The sequence below is a fragment of the Kryptolebias marmoratus genome, linkage group LG7 (genome assembly GCF_001649575.2).
Source record: "Kryptolebias marmoratus isolate JLee-2015 linkage group LG7, ASM164957v2, whole genome shotgun sequence".
Lineage (NCBI taxonomy): Eukaryota > Metazoa > Chordata > Actinopteri > Cyprinodontiformes > Rivulidae > Kryptolebias > Kryptolebias marmoratus.
The window spans coordinates 12,161,001-12,181,514 of NC_051436.1; the positions used below are offsets into that span (position 1 = coordinate 12,161,001).

Genomic DNA, 20,514 nt, shown 5'->3' on the forward strand with positions numbered 1-20,514 from the left:
GGGGGGGGGGGGGGGGGGGGGGGGGGGAGTCATAACTAGTACTATGAGCATAAACAGGAGAAGCCTTTTCACATTCCACATTGACAGAACAGGATGGACACACCCTCGCAAACACACAAACCAAAACAGGTCTCTCCACCTTGTCAAGGAAACCACAAAGGCGCTTGCGAGCTAACCTGGGCACCCGTCCAATTTTCCACGCACCCTCGCCCCGCTTGTGGATCCAGTTTGATACCAAGTCACTAATCCAAGCTTGACCACAACTGTCGCAGCGACAACCTGCCTCGAGGCTCCGAGCAGAAGGCACACAGAGGCACGGGCCGCCCTTCTCCTCTCCCCTGTAAGCCGGGCATGCTGAGGTGTGCATTCTGGGGAGCTAAGCTTATGATTGTGGTGAGAAGAAAAAAAAGAAAAAAAAAACAAAACAGGAGCAACCGTCTCAGCCTATAGGGCACCTCGTCGGCCTCTTCTGTCAACATGAAAGCAAAGTTTATTCCCATCTTTAGCGGTGTGTCATTCCCCAAATTCAAGTGGCGTGTAGAAATAGCTGAAAACTCCTCCATGACTTAAGCATAATTCATTACTTCAAAGACCTATAGCTTATTACTCAGATATCGCAGTTTGTTTAGCAAACTAAAAGAGATTCATTTCCATCCATATACAGCCACAGAAGTCCCTGGAGGCTGAGAAGATTGTGTTTGTTCCAACTTATCACAATAAATGTAATTACACTGGGTTTTTAATGGTTTTTTTCTCATGTTTCTTTTTTTTTCCCTTTTGTACTTTTTTTTTTTTTTTAACAGGCGCCTTGTCAGTCTGTAATTAGTGATCACTGAGTGGAATCAAAAAAACAAGAAAGGCTTGTTTTTGTTGAGCTCTTTGCTTCTCTCAGTCTTTCCTTTCTTCCCTGAGGGGAAGATGCCTCGCACACGATTTCCACCGAACTTGACTTCAGACAGTGTTAACCGTATCCATCACAACCTACAAGATTTGCTATTAATAAATGTAGACGTGGCCGTGGAGAGGATGAGACGGTAAATCCTGTGGGTGTTAGGGATGTCTTTTGTTTTGTTCATCCTGAACAGAGCAAAGACTCAGGAGGCATCCCTAAGTGTTCAAAGGCCTTTGTCTCCGAGCTTTGATACGTATTACCCTCAGCAGAGGTGAAATCGACGGAGGGCTGGAATTTTGAAGATGTACAAAAATGTGCCTTAAGGTTGACTCAACTTTTTTATTTTCCTCCTTTATTTTAACTATACAGAAGAAACAAATGAATTGAACACAATGTCCGCATGTGAAAAAAAAACATGGTATAATGTGTCAAGGCGGGCACATGCGAAAAACAGTTTCAGCAAAGTGCACAATATGTTGTAAAAGTTGACATATGTGAACACCTGCAATTCCACGAGGTTCAAAAGCAATATCACAGGTTTCACGTGAAGTTTTTCATGGGTTTTTCGCATTTTACCCTGAAAATGTTCCTAACTTGCATGTTTCCCATGTTGCACATGTGGAAAACCTTCTGGTATTGTGAAATTCATATGTGATATCAGAGGTTTCCCATGATAATTTACATGAGGTTTTCCACATTTTACCATTAAAACATTTCCAAATTGCATTTTTCATATGTGCAAACCATCTGTTTCACATGAAAATTGACATGGATTTTTCCACATTTTACCTTAAAAGCATTCTAAAACCATGTGCTTCCCATATGCAAAACATGCTTTACATGTGCCAAAACATTTAGTACCATAGTTTTCACGTGTCATCCCATAGATGGTGCATGGACGTGTATATGGACTTCACACATTATATCATGTAAATGTTCCCAAATCACCTTTCCCATTTGCAACATGCATATCACATGTAGAAAAATGTAATCTAATGGGGTTTAAAATGTAATTATATAGATTACAAATGAAAATTTGCATTGTGTTTTTGCATTTACCAGGGTTTTGTTAGACCAGAGTTAAACTTCTGTCACTTAGCTGGTCCTCCTGGTAATGTTTCTGGCCACATCCTCTCTGAAAATGACAACACCACCATGTTTAACTGGAATACTTCACCACAAAGCCAATCGCACCAACGTCAAAGACCCCCAAAGATTCAAAAAGGCCCTGAGAACTCCAGAAAATAAAAAGGAAAACTATAGAAAACTAAATGAGATGTTGCAGCATCTGAAAAAAACTCAATGAAAAGTCTGCTGAGCTCGTGTTTTGCCAGTGTTTTATATTAATACCCGTGATGGACTGGTTTACATCCTGGAGCCCGGTGCTGAGGGGTTCCAGAAATGGCCGTCTGGACAGGGTGATGGAGCATGAGCAGGTGCTCTTTATAAACACCCCCATTAGAGTAACGTTCTAACTCGAAGGCCAGGTGTTTATACACCGTTGATTTCCTCTTTGTCCATTACACCCCAACGGCAGGACCAACAGTTGTCAGTCACCACCATTACAGGAAATCTATACTTCATACCTTTCTTGTTCATTGCCCTTTTTAAAATCTTCATGGGTTGGTAATAAGAAGGGATTATTTTGGAGGCTGCTTTTTTGCTCATACTACTTTTTTATCCTGCTTCTCTGGAAAAAAAAATAGTGCTTTGATACCAGATACCAGCAAATTGTTTGCATCTGAATAATCCTGAAGAATTGTAGATTCCAGCCTCATTACTGCAGTGCCACAAAGACCACATCTTGTATAGAAACTGCATAGAGACAGCAGCCGTGTTCTCAACATTAGTAACCTTAAACTGAAACGTATATGTAAGATGCAGAGATAGCCAGAGTGTAAGTAGGCCCCGAAGCCATTCTGGGCTGTGATGAAACAATGACCCAGGAGCAGCCAAATTTAGTCGAGCTGCGTCTCCCAGGAAGCATCTGCATTTGAGCCGCAATGGCAAGTGTGACCCTCATCTTGGAGCTCCTCACCTCCTCCTAATTATATCACGCTGCTGCCCAAGATAATGCAATGTGTGTGTGTGTGTGTGAGTCAGAGAGAGAGAGAGAGAGATTCAGAATTGTGTCTTTTGAAAGTGACAATCACTCCATTTAATTAAAAGCCTGCCAGCTCTCCTACCGCAGTTTTAAACTAAGATCGTCTTATCTTATAAAATATCATTACAAAATGTCAACAATATTTCCTGCTCAGAGTATGCGTTGGGATGACACTCAGCTACTACCAGATCAGATTTTATAACAGTGCCTGTCAAAGTGACTGAATGAGAGACGTTTTTTTGTGGTGGCTAAGGTCAATTAGCTGTGGTTAGCACCTTGAACTGGGTTATCTCCAAAAAGTAACATGTTCTAGGTTGTTGCATGTTGAATCTAATGATTGATTTCTAAGAGTTTCGTTAAAATCCAGCCAATAGTTCATGAGATATTTTGCTAACAGACAAACAGGGTTGACTAATGCCAACGTTTTAAGCACAATGTGCAGTCCTTGAAGTACATGATGGAGATGACTCTTAGCTACTTTTGTAAGGTCAGTTGGTCCTGCTTTGGTCCTGCTTTGGTCCTGCTTTGAGCGGACTCAGAAAAACCTAACCAGTAAAATCTGTACAGTGCTTTTTTTGCTAACGGACAGACAAACACTGCAAGGCCACCTTTTGCCTTTCAGTGGCTAATGATAGATGAAACTGCTTTCACAGGATGAAAAATTAAAATCTTTGAGTAATTTCTGGTCCGTCTGCTCCAAAGCCAAAGGTCAAATGCTCAGTCTGACACTAAAAATATATAAAAGTCTTGCTTGGGGAGAATCAATGGACATTCCTACAAATTTCAATTTTAAATTTGTCAGCCGCTCACCCTCCAGCATTCCCCAACTGATAGAAGGCTTTTCACTATATTCTGATGCATGGATTTAATTAAGAAGCAGTGCAATAAACATTAAAAATGTATGATTGAAAATTGCCATAAGCTTTGAATTCCTCCTCCCCTCCCTTCTTCTACTTTTATACTTTAGCTCCTCCCGATAAATCTACCAAAACAATGTTTAAGCGCTGTTCAAAGCAGTAATTAAAGAATGTTTTTTATCCTGCGGTACGGTGGAGAAACGGAATCACAAATGTCAGACATGGATGCAGAAAGGGGAGGCTCCCGTTGGCTTTCCTGCGAAATCCCTCATTTTTGCTTCGGCACCAGCACTCTCATCATCAGGCTTGCAAGATTTAAACAGGGCTTTGAGGAGCTTGTGCCTAAGAACTAGTCAGAAGTCTACTTTAAGAATGTGTGGAGGTAAACAGGGTTTAATTAGGAAGGCTGGAGCAATCTGGGACAGATGTTGAGCAGGAGGAATCATGCTGCGACTCTCTGGTTTGAGTCGCAATAAGGCTAAAAAAAAAAAAAGTATATTCCAGAGAGAAAGAAACAACTAATTGGTTGAAACAACTCCCTCACACACATACACACACAGTGTGTCTAGCACTGTGAGCAGTTATGTTGAAGCTGTTTTTTTTTCTTTAATTTTATTTAGATTTCTCATTATGCAAAATATTCACTTCCTATAGGACCAAAACAAGGCCACCATTTCTTTTTTTTTCCAAAAAAAGCAAAGCAAAACAAAAAGAAGGAAAGCAAGCATGCATTTATTCCACACAGTAAAACCAAGATTTTCATCATTTCCATGTAATGAACTAAAGCACAACCTGCTAATGTTTAAAAAAAACATCTGAATATATGTCTTGTATAAATATAATTACACTACCTTTCTACATATATTAAAGCTTTCTTAGCAAAATCCTTAGGTTCTCATCTAGTAACTGTGTTGTTTTATCCTCATTATATTGTGATTGTGACTAACAAAAAAATAAAACATTAATAAATACAAAAAATAAACAAAAAATGCAAACAAATACAAGAATTTGAAAAACAAACAAAATTCAAGCCTAGTATTTTTGTCTTCCTTTTGTTTGTTTTTTTATATATCTTTTTTTTTATTATATCTTAGTTTGGTTTTCCTCAGTTTAACTTGTGTGTGTTTTTTCATTTAGATGTTTAGCTTCATGATTTCATTTAGACTCATGATTTTATTTAGATTATCTTGGATTTCATTTAGATTGTCCCGGTTCATATTTTAGATATTGTTATGTGTGTTTTGACTCTGTATTTTTGTGTAAAATGTTGTAAAGCACATCGTATCGCCTTGTTGCTGAAAAGTGCTTTAGAAATAAATTTGACTTCACTTCACTTAAAAAGTCCTCATATCAAGGGGCGGTTAGGGTTAGCTGTTTTGGTCAAACCTTAAAATAATGTCATGCATGCCTCAGGCGGTACCGCAAAATCTCACAGAGATGCATTAATTGCTCAAAGTGTTGTGCTGCGAATGACTTTCGGCTACTACAACTCCAGATTTTGAGCTCAATTGACTGAGTTATAGTCATTTTTATGTCAGATAATGCTGACTGGCAGTGGCAGGTATCTTTAATCAGGTAAACTCCAAAGGTTAATGAGTTGTATGATTTCATTTGGGAGTTTCATTAAAACTCATCTGCCGGATTGTGAGGTATTCTAGTAACAGACATGGGCAAACACATCATTGCCTTTGGCGATGAGCAAGAGAGCAAATCGGGTAAACAAAAGGAAATTGTAAACATATAGGAACTTCTAAGTGTACACTACAACTTTACTAAAAAGAACAGAAGAGGCAAGATTCAAGACTAACATTAACTGTGTGATGAAGTAGCAGGTGGAGCTCGTCAAGGCCAGCCAATGAACAAAAACTGAGAATATTTCATTTAAGGGTTAGAGGAGTGGTGGTAATGTTGATCTCAGATCTGCTTGCATGTCAGTTGAGGAGCATCTTAGCTGTGGAAAAGCTCATGTCAACAGTTTGAGAGGCAGGGGCAGGAATCCCCAGCCACGTCCTTCCCAGCTAAGTGGCAGCTCAACTACTTAAAACCCGCTGATTGGATCTCGGAGCCCCCCGCCTCGGTCTCAACTCGCCACTGAAACCACACGAAACTCTCCTCTGACGGGAAGCGGCTGAACAAGGATCAGCAGCTAACAATGTGGCAGTCAATGCAGCATTTTGGGAATGTAACAAAAGCAAACACACCTAAGGCGGGTTTTATGGATCCTAAGCCTTAAATAACCACGTCCGCTAAGCTTGGAGAAACAGAGGGAGGGGGTGGGATGGCGGGGCGGGTGGAAGTGTGAGAAAAAAGGAGAAAGAGAAACACATGAAACGAGGTGGAGGAGGGTATGTTGCTGAGAGAATGGAGTGTTAAAACAGAGATGATGAGAAGCAGAGAGAGAGAGGGAGAGAAAAAGCAAGCTTTGAGGGGCAGATGAGGATGACAGCAATCTGTGGGAGGGAGGAAGAGAGAGAAAAAAAATCAGGCATTCTTGACAGAAGCAACATGGCAGGATCACACAGCTATTTTTCATTCACAGTCCTCTGCATTCGCACATGATTTCAAAGGTACCCAAGCCCCGAGGAAACCTTCCAGCAAACGCTGTTTGCCAATTTTTCAAGCCTGTCACTCCCGTTCCGTGTATCAGCTCGTGTCGCACAAAAGGGCCTCCTCCTGATGCAATTGTTGTCATTGCGCCCGTGCAAGGTAAACACGTGAGGCAGCAGCGTCCATTACCCCCATGATGCATCACTCTCGGATCACACTGTAAGGTGACGAACATAAATTGTAGTAAGGACGCGTGCATTTTGACAGTATATCTAGAGGAAAAATCACATGAACGTTGGGAAATATGAGTTGTACAAATAATATCGCCCGTCACTTCTTCTGTGACAGTCTGAAGTTGAACTGGTATCTTGGCAATCCCTGGCAATTTTCTCCTCTGTCCTTCTCAGTCTCGAGCTCTTTCTATCTCTTCTGAATGTTGATAAAAACATCTCCGACTCTGACAGGGTCTCACCTTCAGGAACAAACATGAAAAATCAGACCCGACCACCGCAGGCAGGCAGGAAAAATAATAATATCCAGCACCTGGGGAAGATGCAAAGACCCACCTGCATGCAAGCCTTTTTTTTTTTTGCCCTTCGATTGCAGAAGTACACACCATTCACTGCCCACAGTGCTCATTATGAGGTCTGACACAAAGTCTGCAGAGACACTGAGGCTAGCAATCAAACAGAAACCCTGGTGTGTTTCTAAAGGCAGCCTGTGCCTTTTTTTAAAACCTAGAGCTGGGCTAAGTATTGTATTTAAAGAATTTTCTTCAGACTTCTACTGCATTAAAAAAAAACTTTTTTTCCCAGTATTTCAATATGCAGATTTGCAAGTGTGCAAGCAATTCTGCCACAACTTCCAATCAAACACATTCATGTCGCCACACAGGCGAAGTCCCACTTTATTTGGCTGCATTTGTACCGAGAGTCGTTAATGTGAAGTGTTGCTGCTAGACACTGTTTGTGTTGGTTCTGCACACACGTCCGGGTGCAGGCACACAAACATAGCACCTCTTGCAATTCTCTCCAGTTGTTCCAGCTTCTGGTTTTCAAGCTGTGGGCTAATGAGTTTCCTGCAAACTTCAGAACCTAAACCTTTTTTTTTTTCTTTTTCTTTGCTGTCTTCCAGGCGTCACACGCACACACTTTAGGTCATTCGGTTAGTAAAGGTATTCAACATTCTTCCCTTTTTGATCCTTGACACCGGCTCTTTTAATCTGTCTCGATGAATTCATTGCTATTCAGCCGTCATTCTCCCCAGATGTGAGATGAAATACGGACAACTTGTTTCATCTGTCTTTAAGATTCATGGCTGTTTTATACTCTGGAGATGATTGAAAACACTATATTTGAATGTGGCGCATCAGTGACAGTCTTGACCTTGCAAGGAGTTTCTTTTCTTAAAAGGGGATGGAAATGTGATTGAAACATCTTAGCTGCTTTGTTTGGCCGCATAATGCTCATTCTCACCTCTCTGTTCAAAAAGACGTTGCAAATTTTGTTTTTCAAGCCGATTCATGTTTCGCACAGCTTCCAAATGCCGAGTAGATGTCAAATAAGGTTAATCAGCATGCAGACTGCTTTCTAAGTATTACCAAAGTACCGGCCTTGAGCTAAACAGAAAACATTCACTGATCTTTTCACTCTACTAATATGATTATATGAATCAAAGACTCAAAGCAAAAAGGGCAAAGTTGCATCTGAATGCACTACAAAACTTTTGGAATAATGTCTGTTAGACAGATGAGTCCAGAGTAGATATGTTGGGACATATTAGGGAAAAATCAAACAGCATATCAGCCCAAACACCTCAAACCAACTGTCAAGCACAGTGGTGGAGGTCTGATGATATCGACTTGTTTTTCAGGCACAGGACCTAAGTACCCTGCAGTCATTGAGACAAACATGAACTCATCTGTAGAACAAAGTCTTCTAGAATCAAATGAGGCCATCTGTCGAACAGAGCTAAAGCTTAGACCAAACTGAGTCATGCAACAGAAAAAATATCTTTCACACATCCCCAAATCTACAAAGAATGGCTGAAAAGAAGAAGAATCTAGGTATTTCAATGACCCTCAACCTGATTGAAATTATGTGGCAGGACCTTAAGAGAGCCGTGCATAAACAAATGTCTGCAAACCTTCTCAGCTGAAGATAAGTTGGGGAAAAACAGTGGGCCAAAATTCATTCACAATGATGTGAAAAACTGATAAGGTCATACAGATTATAAGGATTCCTGACGAGCTGTGCCACAAGGGTAAAATGAACCCACTGTGGTAAAGTGAACTGCTGCCAAGTTAGTGTTAAGGGGCATTCAGTTTTTAAATACTCTCTATTGTCCAGTTGGCTTTATCAAAACAATTTCCGCACTTAATTCAACTTTGTGCCAGTGCTGTTATGTTACTGTGACCTTTTCAGGGGGGCAGTGTCACTCCTGAATTCAGCAATGAGTCTAAAGTGTCCAAAGTACTGGGTAAACGCAAAATAGGAGAACGCATTTGAAAAAGACTTCAGTCACGAAGCTATGAGATAAGTTGCAGTTGGTGTGGGTAAATGTGTTGGAGGTATATTGCCATAGTAACAATAGATAGCCCACCAAGGATTCCTGCGCAAACACAAGCATATGGTTTAAAGAGCAGCTCAGGACCTTAGCTGGTATGGCTTCGTGTTCAAACAAACCCACTCTGGCATAGATAACGGTGGCATTTTAAACATAAATTACAAGGTCTCCAATTGTCATGTCATGTTCCTGATTCACTGGGAGAAGAGGCTGCCACGGCAAAAGAATAGCTTTATTCAAAGAGATTCAAAAGAGTACACACACACACACATACAGAGAGACGTAAATCTTTCAAATGTGCAGAGGAAGGCAAAGGAGGCAAGAGCGGTTATGCATGTTAAACACATTTGCTTAGACATCAAACGATAGTCTGCAATTGGCTTCACGGGGGGAAAGTCATCTGTGCTACTCAAACATTTTCAGCAGCCCTCGCAGAATTCTGATGGCGATTAAACAAAGTAATCGGCACCACTTTTGCGGTCCAGCTGGGGATTTCCCCCCCACACCCTACAAAAACACTTGTAAATGTCACCCATACGTGGGGCACTTTGCCGCCTGTCACAGTCACACTGAGCACTCCTCACGTCACCAGTTCATAAGAGCTCTTCACTGCGTTATAGGCTTCCTTTATGCGCTCATGTTGTCAGCACTTTGCCGCCTTCTGCTGAAGACTGTTATTAATATATCATTACGGGCAGATTAAAAGTGATGAATTTGACGTTAATTGAAGCTTATTAAGCAAAGCCTGGGTTTGAAATAAAGTTGAGGGGTAAAAAAGAAACCGAGTCATGTTTAAGCGGTTTTGTTTACCATTATTCTAATCATTTTACCACCCCCAAACATGTCAATTTGATTGATACCCTTGCCTCTCCCCCAATCCCAGACCTCATCAAGCTGGAAGCAAGCAACAACAAACATAACAACATTCCCTATTTTCCCCTCGCCTCTGTGGCCCAGCTTCCCCACCCCACCCCACCCAAGGCACTTCTCACCACTGAATCCACTCTGTAATTTACAATTGGCTATTGTGTCCCAAGTGTAGCATTGGAGCACCTCCGAGTAAATGAACCATGTCAAAGACCAGTTTTTTTTTTTTCCTTTCCAGTCTTGATTACAAACTCCTTCCAAAAGGAAGGCGAACCGAGCAAAAACCACAGTTCAGAAAATGTTATTATTCAAGAGTTCACCTGGTTATTCCGCAAATCAAATCGGCCACCAGTTCTTCGCTGACGGGCAGTTTGATTGACTGTTTGTAGTCGTTACGAAGAACACTGTTGCCATTAGGCGAGATGGAAAAATAACTAGGAGGACTCCATCTCCTGAGCTTGTGTGAGAAAAGGAGCAAAAGGTGAAACTTAAGCTAGATAATAAACAGGCTATAGGGCAAGGTGCCGCGGATCAATACACGAGACCATATTAAATGTCTGAAGCTCCTCAATCCACAGAAGAATTTGTCTGGCTAAAGTCAGCATTACAGCCATGGCCAGTTTATACTGCAATTTCCAACAGTGCTGGGTGATAAGAATATGCAACATATAATGCCTAGTGCCAGACTATATGCAACACTGTTTACACTGGCATCATAATATAACCTTCACTGGAAATATAATCTTCTGTATCATAATTTCTTTTTAGTTTGATAAAACGGCTAAACTGCCTAGTTACCTGAGTTGCAGACCATGCTTTTCTTAAAGTATCCTTCATATCTACATCACTATGTAATACATTTTCACAACACATGAACATTGTAAAACCCTAAACAAAGAAAATGGTCATGTCTTGGTCACATGGTCTTGGATTCCAATACCATTGATTATTCAGATATTAAGCAACAGTTTGGGTCCTTTGAAGTGGGGTTCTGTACGGTCGTGGCTAAAAGTTTTGAGATTGGGACAAAGAAGGCCATCCGGCGTTAAACAATTGTCAAAATCTTTAATATGAGTTTCTTCAGGGTAGCCACCCCTGAAGAAGGGAGCAGCTGAAAGAACAACAACAAATTTTGGAGCTTCAGTTTTTGTCATATGCTTATATGGTATAATGAAGTACAATATAAGAATTCTGTACATTTTTAGCCTTTTTATTGACAAATACATCCAGTTTAAGCAAAGACTTAATATTTACAGTGTTGACCTTTCTTCTTGAAGACTGCAGTTCGCCTCGGCATGCTGGATATCAGCTTCTGGGCAAAATCTTAAGTGATGGCAACCCATTTTTGCCTAATCAGTGTTTGGAGTTGATCACAGCTTCTGAGTTTTTGTTTGTGCCCCCTCTTTTTTCAGGCTTGACCACAAGTTCTTAATGGGATTGAGATCTGGGGAGTTTTCTGGCCATGGACCCAAAGTTTCAATGTTATGTTCATCGAGCCACTTGGTTATCACATGGTTGCTGGAAAAAACATTGTTCATCTCCAAATCGCACCTAAACCTTTGGGAGAAGCTGCTCTTGGAGGATGTTTTGATACCATTCCTTATTCATGGCAGTGTTAGCCAAAAACACGGGACTCATGTTAGCACTCACCATTTCTTCTCTTCTCTTCCTAGATGTCCCAAACATTCTGAAAGGGGCTTTATCAGAGAAAATAACTTTACACCTGCCCTCTGCAGTCTAATCCCTATACTTTCTGCAAAAATGTCAGTCTGTCCTTGATGTTTTTCTTGGAGAGGAGTGGCTTCTTTGCTGCCCTTCTTGACACCAAACCATCCACCAAAAGCCTTCATCTCACTTTGCGTTCAGATGCACTCACACCTGCCTTATGTCATTCCTGAGCAAGCTCTGCACTGGTGATGACCTGATCTTGTAGCTGCAGAGGTGGTCCTGATGCTTGCTTGACTTTCTTGGGTGCCCTGAAGTTCTTGATGATTTGATAAATGGTTGATTGGGGTGCTATCTTACAATCAGCAATGTCCTTCACTGTGAATCCCTTTTGATGCAATGCAATGATGACTGAACATGTTTCATTGGATGTAACCATGGTTAACAGAAGAAAACTTAAAAGCACCACTACACTTTTAAAGCAACCAGTCTGCTCTTCTAATCAACATGACAGAGTGATATCAGCTGTCTTGTCCTCATTAACCTTTTCTCCTGAGTTAATGAGATAATCACTGAAATGATGTTAGTAAGACATTTTGTTGGGCTGAAATGCAGTGGCTGGAATGCAGTAATTTTTGTGATAAAGTCATTTACATGGCAGGGAATGACTTTGCAATTCGTCTGATCAATCTTCACAATCCAAAGTTAATACAAATTGCCACAATAACAACTGAGGCAGCGAACTTTGTGCAAACCAAAATTTGTGCCACTCTCAGAACTTTTGGCCTTGACTGTAGATGACTCTTTGAACTGCCTGAGTTTGGAGATACCAGGCTAACTAGATCTTGAAAGAAACTTTCAATTTCAAAAATTTCTAAATGGTTTACGTTAACATTGCTTTACAAACCTTTACATTTGCATCAATTTTCCATTACACGGTTGTTCTGGCAGAAATGTTGTGACATTCCTGTTACAAGTGTCCCATAGCTGCATTAGAAGAACTACAGCTAGCTAGTTGTGCTATGTCCTTGCAAAAAACAAACGTCTCTATAAATAACCATGTAATGTGACCTTCATGGCAATATAAAATAGTTTATATAGTAGCGTTCGAATAAACCACATATATTTTTCCGACTGAAGTTGGTTTGAGATGGCAACAATCAACTTTGCTCCTGGTCTCACTTGACCTAGCTCAACAATCTGGTCAAACTTTAAATTTTCTATCTTCTTTTTTCAAATTCTGTTTAAACAGCTATTTACAATAAGACATTATTGTTCATTACCTTTTATTTAACAAAACTTCACTTCAAATGATATAAACTATATCTTTAAAATCAAACAAACTGGGTCTTTCATGAGGGGGACCTCAAAAAGACAGGAAGTTAAACAAAGTGGTTCCAACAGAAAGCAACAAGATATTCTTCAGCAATTGGACAGTATAAGGAACAGCATATAAACCTGTTATAATAGGAGTCCAAAATTAAGCAGTGACCCAGTAATTCAGCCTAATAGGAGCTCTTTAAATCCTAACATTAAAGAATGAAAGCACTTTGTTTGCTCCATGTCTGATAAATGAATGAAATCTGTTGGACAAACTTAGTGCCAGTGTCCATGATTTTAAGTTAAGTCTACAATAAATCACGATGGCAAAAATAACAGAAATATTTAAAGTAATTTCAATAAATTAACAATATTCAGGAAAAAATTGGTCACATTTAATTTTTCATGCAACATTGCTGTATGCAGCATACCAAAACAGAGTGCAGAAGGAGACGGGAGAGAAACAAATTGAAAAATTTGAATTTGGAAAAAAAAACAAAAAAAAACAGCTGGACTTCATATTTCATTTGATTTGATAGCAGCCACCTTGCGAGGCCCATCGTAACTCCAGCTGCCCTGTGACCTTCATTCTTCGGCAGGCAGGCAGATTCTTCCTGGCTGTGACAAGATTTATCGGGGCTGGCTAATAGCCTGCTCTCTGCCAGGTAAGGCTGCATCGATACGGGGGCCTTCTGCTGCCCCTCTGCCAGTGCTTCGCTAATGAATATTTCTGCTCTTTCGCACACATCCACAGTTTAATACAGGCAGTATACGCGCATCACAGCGGTGACCAGTTGCTCAGTAATGGGCAAAGACGTTCAAAATTTGGAGTCAAGAAAAGGCATGTCATTAACTTCCTGATCTTGTCATGAAATTTTAACAAAATAAAGTCTTGCTCGAGCCTTTGGGCTCCATCTGCCTCAGTACGCATGTGTGAAAAGTGGATCTGTAATAAACCAGACACACAGACAAATATAATGAACTGCATTCCTTGGGTAAACACAAACACACACACAAGCTCATACTGTACACCCACACATTTCATCACACCCATCCACATGTGCATCAACACAGCGAGCGCGCCCGCTGAGAACACAAACTTTCACACACACACACACACACGTCCCCCCAGGCTTTGATGGATAGTCGGTGAGTGCTCTACCTCCTGTTTCATACACATATAATCTCATTTGGGGAGGGGGACATGCACATGGCAGGAGCTGCACCAAAACGGGACTAATAGAAGCAGTCAAGCTGTCCTTTCCCTCCATTTCCCAAGTCAAGTCATATCCATTATCGTCGGCTGCTTAGAAAATATGTCCAACTGTAGCGTGTTTAAAAAAAGCCATGTGGTTTGAAAAAAATTGGGAGATTCACTATTTGTTGCAGACAATTCTTACAATGCCTAATTTAGTCAAGTTTTAACTCCGTCTTAATATTTAGGCAGATTCTCAATACAAAAGAGCACAAAAGAATACAAGAGGAGAGACAGAACAGATGCTTCTGAACCCACACTGAAGGTTGTACCTTTTTATGGTCAAAAATTACACTTACTCTTCAAATCCAGCATCTTTCAAAATCTTTGCCAAGCTCTAATAAAATAACTAAGGGGTACGTTAAGGTTGACAACACACCAATCATTATTGGGTTGGAAAGACTAAAAATTTAAAGTGCCAGTGTCTCAGCTAAAATTCGGATAAACTAAGTCTAAAAATGAAAGTAGATATCTAAAGCACATTTGTGTCAACTACTTTTAGCAAAATCACATAAAGATCTTTTCATTGTAAGGTGTCTCTTATCCTACTGAGCTGTGTTGGTCGCTACCAATATATGACTAAAATCTTACGCAGTTCAGCTCAAGTTGCAAAAGAACTCCCAATTTTTTTTACAATTAGGTTAAACTCCTAGTTGTAAAATGTTCTGAAGATATCTCATTGTCAGCCTTGATGTTTCTACACCATTTTAAGTTGAATATTATTTTGTGTTTTCATCTGCCCATTATAGTAATACCCATTAAGCTTTTGTCTCCTTGTTCACCTGTTTTGAACCATAGGCGGTATATATTAATGATAAGTGTCCCCACCTTCTTTAGTTGTTGGGAACTGAAGCCAGCAGAACCCAGTTTACAGGAGCTGAACATGTTGTATTTTTAGAACCAGAGTTTACTGTACTTGGGATCTGGGGTTTTACTCCCCTGTACACAATCAAAATGTCTTTTGACCATGAAATGACTAATTAATTTATGCTTTAAACAAAGTAAAAGTGTTTTACTGATGACACTGACATTATAACAGCAATATTTATGACTGAAAAGTGAGTGAAACGAGTTCTTTGATGTCCAGACAGCAAATCAACTGTTTCAGTTCATGTTGCAATCCAAGCTGGTGCTCTCTGGTAATTTTCATGTTTGTGTAGCAAAAAATTAAATAATAAGAATGAACTTGCCTGAGCTAATCATGGCCAAAATTTTCCAAAAAAAAAAAAAATTAGGGTTATGACTCGACTCAGTGTCGAAATCTCATCTACTGGTCAGTGGGTGAGTAAAAATTACTCAGCATGACTGTATTGAGTTTAGGTTGGTAAATTGTTGGTTACTGATTTATTCAACCCAAACTCAACCCATTTGTTGATATGAATTGACCATTTATTTTATTCAATTCATTATGTGACTCAGTCATGTTTTTGAATGTAAAAGGTAAAATGTTTTTTTTTTTAATTCACCTGTTACACTTTGAAAATAAAGTTCAGTTTGACCTAAGGAGCTTTTTTAATAGCTGATGGGACTTTAAAGGTGGCAATTTGGGGGAAAATAATACATCTGGTTTTTATGGCTTCATGAAGCCACATGTGACAACAGGGCTGATGCTGAAAAGGGGTTTAAATCGTTGCTTCATAACCGGAGGCCGCAGACCCCGCTGGCAGCTCCCTTGACACCTGGGACCTGTCCGAGTGACGCTGACAGAAAGCGATACATCTGATTCATCACTATGGTGCTTCAACTTGTCAGAGAGGTAGGGAGAACAAAAAGCACACACGCAGATGCAGAAACTCCCATGCCACCTGTTTGGATCAGCATCAAGAGAACAAACGGCCTGTGACCTTTACTGCAAAACAGGACCAAAAATAATAAAAAAAAACAGTCAATTTATCTGACTTTGTCAGACATGATTGCTGTTTTGATGAGCTACAATGTCAGTAAAAACAACACTATTATTTTGCCTATTAGTGTCACAGACAACAAATCTTATGTTTGATCCGTGTTGTGATCCAGCTCCTCCGTAGAGAACTATTCCCCAGGGTTCTGCAGCAGTGGAGCTAAGTGATGTTCTCATTTAGTGGATTCTGAAACCGAGAGTCGATACAAGAGGGCAGCTATGGAGAAAACAACCCCGGCTAGCATGGCATATCATAAACCTTGGGAGCCCTGTAAAAGTCAATTTACTGTACAAACTCCTTCTAACAATTGCCGTGAAAAACAAGTCCACAGTACAGGCGAGTGTGCGGTGATTGATAGTGCCTCAGGAAAAGGCAAATCTGCAAATATGAATCGGCTTTATCCTGGTGAGCCCTATCTAATGTGATCGCTGCTGAGTATGAAATGAAATTCCATTTTCGATGACACCAAATTGAAAGAAGCGGCGAGAAGAAGGTGGCATCCTCAACACTGCCACTTACAATCAGCTGCATGGAGAGCAATCAAGGTGGCGTGCGGCTTAAATTTCTTGTCTTGTTCCTTCTTCACTTCCCCTCTTCCTCTCTGCCTTTTTGCCATCCTATCATGACAAGTGTTGAGGCTTCTTCAGTCAGAAGTATTTATTTGCATGTGACTGAGCTCCAGTGGCACGTGTTTGTAGAAAGGCAAAAAAAAAAGAAAAGACCAAAGAGAAAAGCGTACTGTTCGTGCTTTCGCCTATAGGTAAAAAGGGAAAAAGCCTCAGTATTAAAACATTATGCAGAGTAATATTGCAGACACTATAGCAAGCAGCTATGGCAATCTCTTTGCAGTTTTCCCCACCATTTCTGCCTGCATATCAGGTATGTCTAATCCTTAGATTAGTAATTGCCTCGGAGCAAATGCATTCAAATCACCCAAACAAAATTATACCAGAAAATGCTGCCCACTGCAATTTCATGAGTATTACTGTGCTCTCTTACTCCTTCCATTTTCCTTTTCGGAACGTAAACAACAAAAAGCCTGAGCAGCCACAGATTGAATTAAGCTGTAATAGATCCAAAACAATTTTGATAACGTTAGCCACAGTCAGCAGGACCAAGGACAAGCGCTAATATTAATGTGGCAATAAACAAACCAGCTCGCTTCGTATCTTCTTATTTCTTGCTAAAGGCTTTACAGATGGTTCTTTTTTCTTTCCTTAGACACTATCCTGGATTTTAGGGATGATTTTCTCCAACACAAAAAAAGACCTGTGTCAGTGACCAATGCTTCTTTTAGGTCTTTCAGGACTTTACCTAGCTAAACGTGACTTACTTTTAAATTGTTTGCACAGCTTAAACCCCTTAGAGAGCCCTCAGGGGGAGTTTGGTACCTTTTACATTTGTATTTTGTAATTTAATTATACAAAAATCTGTTTAAAACTGAGTGTCCCACAAGGGCCACTCAGAGTGACTTGTGGCTTTTTTCGTAGGTGTTTAGGCAGCTACATTTCTTAGCCTGAAACAAATGAGTCCATAGGCAAAGTGCGACATTTCCATATTGGTTTCCTGATCTGCCTGGAACCTCAAGGGCAGTCACATCCGATGTTTTGGCTACAAACACTACCCTGGTGACCTCCATTTGCATGGTGATATTGTTTGTCCAGTAAGAGCATGATAGGCCAAGAGGGGGGAGGGCTTTGCCCTTTGCAAATTAGATGCTACGCAGCCACAACATAGGACCTGAGGAACAGCTGGTCAAAGCAATAGGGGTGGTGGTGAGGTGGGGGGGGAGCACTGGGAGCTGAGTTAAGGGCAAAGTCCTGTTCGTCTTGCTGCATCAGCCCCGAGGCAAGAAAACCTGATTTAAGTGGGTAGATCAGGCCTTCGTCTGCCCTGAGGGGCTACGCTGCAAAAGTACAGAACCCAAACCTCTGTGGCTCACCGCTGATTAAAAGTGATCCACCTGGGCACAAGTAGTGCTTTGAAGTGCAATGATAGAACAAAATGCTGATGGGCTCTGCTAATTCGATGGCTAAGTGATTTCATTTCTCCCCACATTACGGTTGGACTGTGTTATTTTCTGGCACTAGTCAGAACACAAGCTACTGCCAAAAGTAATAAAGTTAAGTGCTCTGTTAAGAGAAAACACTACTCATCAACCTTTGGACACAACTGGCATGCAAGAAAGAAATAGTCATGGTTAGAACAGGAAAAAATACCAATAACACAACCAGAAAAGGTGAAACGTGATCCTCAACAGCTGCTAGGTGACACCCTGGCATCTTCCCCACACTTAGCTCAGCTTAATGACTGTTTAAATGTCTGATGGGCTAAAAAAGAAAGGTTCACCTCACTGATAAACTCCCCCAGTTGCCTGGTTACCTGCCCAAGCAGGTTGCCTGTGCAGATATTGTAAGATTAGGTGGGCGAGGAGGGAGAAAGACAGAACCCGATACCTCAAGAGATTACTGTCAATGTTCGAGCCCTACTCTCCGTCTCCCTCCACCACCACCCCAACCTCTCTCTATCTTTCAGCCAAACCTCAAGTCTTTCGTGAAACAGTGAGGGCCATTCTCTCCACCACTAACAGGGCCGTCTTTCTTGCGCCTGTCTCTATCTCCTCCCACACACCCGTGGAAGAATATTCCGTATCATTACTTCTCGTATATCCAAATACTTCAAACAGGAAGAGCCGCGCTCGAGGCCAAATGTTAGAAAATTGTATACACGTGGTTAAGATAAAACATGGATAAATCAAACGTGAAGTCCAAAAAAAAAACCCCAGTGTTACATTTTCTTAGGAATTTTTGTCACTAATTCTTATTTTCTATAAAAAGCCTAGAAGCATGCACACGTCCTTGAACATTTTATGATGTATTTAGCTAAAGTGGCCCTTAGCAGACAACAGAATATTTTTAGATGTAGTGTTCCTAAAATCAAAAGCATGACCACTTCACTGCTTAATCTTATAAAGCGGTGGCTCTTAAATGCCATAATTGGAGCACATGAGCAAACACCTTCTCGTCAATTAGATCTCATTTGGAGACATTAAACTCCACCCTATTCGCCCTCTGTAGAATAGCAACAACCAGTGTTTGCCGAGCCCATAAGGTATAAAAAGTTAATCGGAATACCTGCTTGCTATTGTATCTTAAATGCCAAACCAGCTGCACCGCATAGTAAACACGGATGATGTTGCCCTGTAGATGCTTTGACATTCTTTTGATATTTAAGATTTCAAACCTGAAGGAAAAAAAAAAAAGAAACTCCTTTGGTGTGTTGCAAACTGACTTTAGTGTAGCCCATAAGGCTTTCCGCAGCATCAATGTGAGGAATAAATAAATAAATTATATAAGCGGAGCGTAGTGACACACAATACATGCTGCTGCCACGGCAGCAAATAGAGTGCCCTTTTAATTATGCAGGAGACATCCGAAAGCAACAGCACTCCTCACACTCTGGGAAACAGTTCAGTGAATACACCATATTAGAGGCTGTAACTGACAGAGCGGGAGGGGGAACTGAAATGATTTGAGAGGAGGAATAGCAAAAAAAGGGATGGGGATAGGGGTTATAGAGACATGAGAGTGAAGATTAAAAAAAGAAACTACTGACAGAAAGAGAAAAAAAATGCCAAGAGAGTACCATTGTAAAGGGTGTGATGTGGCTGAGGCTGAAAAAACAGGAGGAAAAGGAGAGAAGAAAAAAGGCAACACGGATGACGAAGAGATGCAAAGGCCTTACTGAATATGAATGCCCGAAGGAGAGTTTGAGCAGAAAAATCAACAATGAACATCTAATGTGAAAACCGAACAAAGGAACAATATTCAAAGAAGGAAAAAAAGAGGATGAAAAAAAGTGGGGGGGGTGAGCAGGAAACACTTCTGAATTCTAAGAGTAGCGCTGAAACCAAGTAAAAGAAAGATCAATAATTCATTAAAGCATAATGTACAAGGATATTGTTCTTTTTCCTGAGAACTGAAAATCAGCTTGTTTCATTAAGTTTTTAACTTTATTCCTCCACGCTGTTGCACCTAACACTGAAAAATATTGCCACAATAATGTATACAGGTTAAAAGAAGCTTGCATTTCTTGTAATTTTGATATCAAATCAAATGCCTTGCAAACAGGAAAAAAAAAGTCCCCGACAAGAAAACAGAAGAAAAGCATAGTCTAGAGAACAGGGGTAAGGCTAACTGGAGGGTGGAGGAGAAGCAGATGGCAAATATTTGTAGAAAAGCAAAAAGATAAAGGAGCACAAGACACTGAGGTGCACTATGGGAGGTGAAATAAAAAGCCCAGTTTTACCCGGTGGGTCAATGAATTGATGCAGACCTCAAAGCAAAGAAAAATGTTAATATGATCTCCTGGATGGATAGGTGTTCCTATACACAGAGACTGTAAAACTGACTCACAAATCAAATGCCAAGTCGCATTGACGATGCAAGCCTCCTTTTTATGCATTTGTCCTTTTTTCCTTCTACAATCCACAAGAAGAAAAGGCACAGACAGAGGGCAGGTCAGGGCTTGACACGATTAAG

The 20,514-nt window shown here is 40.6% G+C and overlaps 1 protein-coding gene across 5 annotated transcripts in view; it reads right to left on the bottom strand.

Annotated features, from left to right (window-relative positions):
* Nucleotides 1-20,514, bottom strand: part of pcdh7b (protocadherin 7b) — a 152,582-nt gene that overhangs the window by 127,522 nt on the left and 4,546 nt on the right. The gene's annotated exons all lie outside the window — the stretch shown is intronic.